The following is a 5,435-nucleotide window of genomic DNA, read 5'->3' on the forward strand; positions in this document are numbered from 1 at the left end:
CACTTTGATGTCCGTAGCCATCAAGGCAAATGGTGTCCCTCAAGAGTGAGAACCTCCAACTCTCTGACGACCATTTCGCCTACTAAATTGGATGTCAAATATATACGATTTGGCAATAGACAATGCTTCTCAATGCGAATTCAATAAACTTGAATTCCAACATAAATCCTCAATGCAAATTCAATAAAAAACTTGAATTCCAGCATAAATTCTCAACTAAATTGGAACAATTATGAAGACCACCATCCAAATAGAGTAGACCTTATAATTCAAAATTCAAGATTAGATACCCACGTTGAGGATAGTCACTATGTATAATATAGTGTAGATCCCGGAGCAGTATAAGAATACTACTTTGTGTATGACCAATTTGACAATGAATCAAGGTAATCTCTAAATGATGTAGACCCATACGAATTCAAAATTCAAATTGGATATGCACATTGAGCATAAAATCCCACAGTGATATAGGAATATCACCTTGTGTATGACCAATCTGAAAAATTGAACTCTCGGTAATCATCAGAAATGGTGTAGACCCTTGTCCAAATTCTGAGTTGGAATCTCACTTTGAAATAATCACTATGTGTGAACATAGTGTAGATTCCGCGGAAGTATGTAAAATACTCCTCGTGTATGACCAACATCCAAGAAATTAGAACGAATTATTCCGAAATAGAGAATAAATGAGTTGCATTGAATGAAGCATTTACAATGGGCTAGAATAAAATTGCAAGGTAATATAGTAATTTCAATGACATGGAAATGACCAAACTTGTGGATAATCACATATGTCAGCCCACCATTACTCAGCCGCACTGGGTGGGCCTTAGGCTGACCACAGCGGAGGGAGCAAGAGCAAATTTGCTCCCTTCTCGTTTCCCACGCCTTCTCTGTCTACAGTGCCAAACAGTGCATCTACAGTGTCAAATAGTGTATTTGCTCCATCATTTACTCCTTCCACTGTGGACGGTCTTAGGCACGAGCCAGGCACGTCGGCCCGCGAGTGCAGCACAGTTGCAGGCGAGCCGGGCCGCCGCAGCCACTCGGACAGCCAGCCAGCCCGTGCAGAGGCCCGCAGCCTCACGCCGGCCCACGAGTCCCACTTGCGTGGAGACCGGCCTACGAGCACGGCACTGGCCTGCGGGCGCGCCAGCCCGCTAGGTAGGATGAGGCAGGCCCAACAACCGCACAAATGGCCTTGTCGGCTAGGCAGTTACGCCTCTTCCTCCCCCGACCGCCGCCGGGCCGAGTCCTCTGGCGCCGCCGCTCCGCTTCCTCGCCGTCACCCTCCAAAACGGCCACGGCAGAAGCCCCACCTATCATCTCGACAGCCGGATTAGTTAGTCCGGCGGCCGGACCTCCACTCCCCCTTTTCCCACCTCCAGAAACACTCCGGATTAGTGAGCGATTCGACTTGGTATCTTAAATGGAGTCGTTGCCGATTTCCCGTTGATGAAGAATGATTGTTTTCTTCTCCGCTAATCTTCTCAATCGGTGAGAGATAGTGACTTCTTGTTAACTCCATCGATACAGTTCATGGTTCTCTGACTCCGTCATGTCCATGCGTCGAGTGAGTTCCTGAGGAATAACAAATTGCCTCCGATCTTGCCTTCGTCTTCACTGTTTCTTCTCAATTTCTTTTTCTCAGCAGTACGTATGATGCATCCTTATTCCTCATGCAGAAGATGGCCTTGGGTTGGGTGCACTGCAACCGCCAGCAAACAAGAAGAAGTTGATGCATGTTCTTCTCCTCTAATTCTTCTCAGTCGGCGAGACATGATGCTTCAAAATGAACAAGTCGCCGTCTTGACGGAGAAGTTAGCTCGAATCTAGAGCAAAAGCGCTGATAACGTGTTAAAAGTAGAAGTACTTAAATGTAAATGAGAGACATAAAGTGAGAGAGGAATAAAATTCTTATATTGATCTCAAGAGTCTCTACGTATATATACATGGGGAAGGACTAGGAGTGCCACGAAGGGACACCAACTAATAAACTAATAGACACCCGGTGAATAAGATCACACCAATTTTATATATTTTTATATTTTTTATATTTTTTATATTTTTTTTCTCTTCAGTTCTGTTCTTTTGTTTCGTTCTTTCCAAATTTTTTATTCTTTATGTTTTCTTGTCTTTCCCTATCTGTTTATTATCTCATTTTTATCTTTTTTCCCCTTCTAATTCTCTCTCTATGCATATTCTTTTAATTTTTTTCTTTCCTTTTTCTATTTTCTTTCTTTCTAACCTCATATAGATATTCTTAAGTAATTTAATATTATCCCTCTTTATTTATTATATAAATAAATACGAACTAAAACACTTATTTTTTTATATTCATGACATTCGGTTTGGTTTGTATAAATAACTACGGTACTTTATGACATTGCTACTATTATTTATTTTTATCGTCATATGTGTGTAATTCTAATCCTGGCATACATATGATTTATGGTTCAATTATTCCTTCATAAATGGGCATGACAAAATAGTCCTAATATTTTAAATCACGAAGAATATCTACAAATATCTCGTAAGATGTATGAGTAAGAGAAACTAAAAGAAAAAATAAAAAGAAAGAACATAAATAATTGAAAATAAATAATAATAAAATAATAAAAAATAAGTATACAGAAATATAATAGTAAAATAAATGAAAGGAAACAAGAAATAGAAAAAAATAAATACATGGGCGGGTGAGCCCATGACCCACCTCTGAAAATGGGTCTACAGAGACAAGCGCGTTACCCGCTCACCCACCCCTAAAAATGGGTCTACAGGGACAAGCACCTTACCCGCTCTAGCAAATAGCTATTTATAATAGTGAAAAGTAGGAGCGGGTACCACAATTGTCCCTACAAATGCGGTTTCAACCGCTCATAAAAATCATTTTTGTGGTAGTGAAACATGAGAATGGAAAAAAAAGATAGAAAAGAAATTAAAAGGGAAGAGAAAAAAAGCAAAGTTGAATTAATGAAAAAATAAAAGAAAGAAGTGGAAAAAATAAAAGAAAAGGGAAGAAAGTGTAAAGTAAAAAATAATAAAGAAGTTAAACAAATGATGGAAGTGGAAAGAAAGAAAAATAAAAAAAAGACCCACCGTGGGCTACTGCTGTAAGGTTCAAAGAAAAGCAGGAAACGTCATGTGGTGCATCCGCTTTGATGTTGGGCTGCGGGAAACATACCCAACCAGGTCTGCAGTAGTCAGTCGGAGGGTGCGCAAAAATTCGTGGACCAATAGCAGCAGTACGTTAGTTTGTGTGGGCTGAAATTAATCCCGCCAGTCTACTAATTACTTTCAGACGATAGATTGCTCTTTTGTAATATTTTTTAGATTATAGAAAATTTTCAGCCTTCATCATTCACACAAGTGAATGACTATAGCCAAAAGAGTTACAAGAGCTCTTAGGCTCTAGACCTCAATTCACAAATACAAGAAAAAAGCTATAAAACAAAGAAAGAAATCTAAAAGACTAAGTTTCAAACTTCTTATTCGTTCCGCCTTAATCTTGCAATGTACTCACACGTACCAAACCATCGCATCACTCACCTGCTTAGAAGCTTGATATCCGGATGGTTTGTTGCTTGCCTTTTCACATAAACCTCCGTTTGACGCAAGGGTAGGAGGATATATCAGCATCGCCTCCAGCGAGGTGAGGGCACCAAAAGATGTCACTAATGCTGACGCCAGCGCTACGCCGGCCAAGAATTTCCTCGAACGGTTTCCCATATCACCCGACACTCACGGACCTGCAAATAGGATAGCATATTGGCAAAGCCTCTAGCGAGGAAATCACTGCAACAAGCAGCACCATTGCTGACCCGCATGACGCCGGCTGAGATTTCTCCCTGTGCACACCAAGCCAAGTCCGCATGCCAGCACAAGAAGGTCGGCCACCGATGAAGCCGTCGCCCTGCACCCTGCCTGCCACACCCACGAGAAGCTGCCGACCAGCAGCCCCAATCCGGCGGTCTACTCGCAGCCGGGACCATAGGCCGTCACAGAAACCGCGGCCACACCAAGCCATGCCGCCTTGTGAGCGTCAGCAGCTGTTGCCTGGCGCCGCCGCAGTCCGGCCGAGCCGCGTGACCGACGAATGCGCCCCAGCAGCAGGCTGCCGCTGCCGCTAAGGACAGCTCCTGCAGACTGTGCGTGGCCGCGAGCACGGCCTGCTGGCCACCACGGCCACCCACCCGCACCGCGGCGGATGCCGCAGTCCGTCACGAGACCACCCAGCAGCCCCAGCACCGGCTTGAAGTCATGCCGGTTGGCCGCTCATGCCTCCGCGAACCCCGCCTCCGTCATCCCCTTGGACCAACGCACCTGCGAGCATGCGCACGCCGGCGACCGTGGGGGAAGCCGCCGCTAGAGCACCGAGCAGATCCGGGCTCAAGGGCGCCGGATCCGGCCGCCGGCCACCACGGATGCACTCGCGAGGGATGGGGAGCCGCTGCCGGCGCAATGTGTAGATCCAGCCCCGTGGCTGCCGGATCCGGTCCTCGGGCCGCCGGATCTGCTTCCCCGGGCCACCACTACCACCATGGCCGGCGCCGGCGCGACGTGGTCCGCGAACGAGAGAACCCCCGTCACTACCTTCCTAGCAGGCACATGGACTTCCGGTGTCCAGCTCCGGCGGCGGTGAGGTGGAGAGGACGGCGGCAGTGGGGGTGTGGCGGTGGTGGCGGAGTGTGCCGCTCGAGTCGCCTCCGAGACAGACCACGCGGGGGCCTCCGAGAAAGCGTGTCTCTGCTCTATTGTAACATAGGCAATATATATCCTTTCCGGCTGATCTCCCCGTCCGCTGAGCTTTTTTTTTTGGCTGTCTGCGATTGAACCGTGTACTGTTCGGGTATTGGGCAGATGGGCCAGTCATATATTTATTTGTTCTACGAAGAATCCAATTTTATAATTTTTCTACAAATTAGTGTGGAAGTCAATTCAAGGCTCAGGGCTCCTAAATTTATTCCAGTCGTAAGTGACATCATTGTTGATACTGAGGCACTAGTGCAACTACATCAAAACTCCCTACATTCTCTTTTGATTGATGTATTATTAAAATTGAAATTTTCTCTTTTGATAGTCTATTTGAGTTGTCATTCGGGTTTGACATGGACGGCCGTTTTGATTTATTTTCACGTAGAGTAATTTCTCTATAAAAGGACTGGTGCATACATATGATGATGCTAATACTGAGGAGTCGTCATGAAAAATCGTTCCTACTGACAAGAAGTATATGATGATTTAATTAATTGGATGATAAGTAGGATCAGTCTCCTTTATCATTGTGCTAGGGTAAAATATTGGTCTATTATATTAAAAGAGAATTGAGGGAGTATGTATCAGAATCCGTCGTTCCAGTCGTTTATAGCGATAGGGAGTGCGTTTAGGGGTAAGTGTACGTGCATAAAAGTTTAAGAACAACTTAATAACAATAG

At 44.9% G+C, this 5,435-nt stretch overlaps 2 long non-coding RNA genes across 3 annotated transcripts; one reads left to right on the forward strand and one right to left on the reverse strand.

The window, feature by feature from the left end:
• The first annotated feature begins 1,220 nt into the window (after positions 1 to 1,220).
• LOC120644443 lies at positions 1,221 to 1,932 on the forward strand. The gene is made up of 2 exons (XR_005663759.1): positions 1,221 to 1,573; positions 1,686 to 1,932. It is a non-coding gene; the product is annotated as an uncharacterized LOC120644443 (long non-coding RNA).
• On the reverse strand, positions 1,446 to 4,736 carry LOC120644442. 2 transcript variants are annotated; one of them, XR_005663757.1, is made up of 2 exons: positions 3,550 to 4,736; positions 1,446 to 1,832 (listed from the first exon to the last, which is right to left on the reverse strand). It is a non-coding gene; the product is annotated as an uncharacterized LOC120644442 (long non-coding RNA). The 2 variants fall into 2 exon arrangements; XR_005663758.1 differs by having other exon boundaries at positions 1,446 to 1,846.
• Between the last annotated feature and the right edge of the window lie 699 nt (positions 4,737 to 5,435).

Source organism: Panicum virgatum, chromosome 8K (genome assembly GCF_016808335.1).
Source record: "Panicum virgatum strain AP13 chromosome 8K, P.virgatum_v5, whole genome shotgun sequence".
Lineage (NCBI taxonomy): Eukaryota > Viridiplantae > Streptophyta > Magnoliopsida > Poales > Poaceae > Panicum > Panicum virgatum.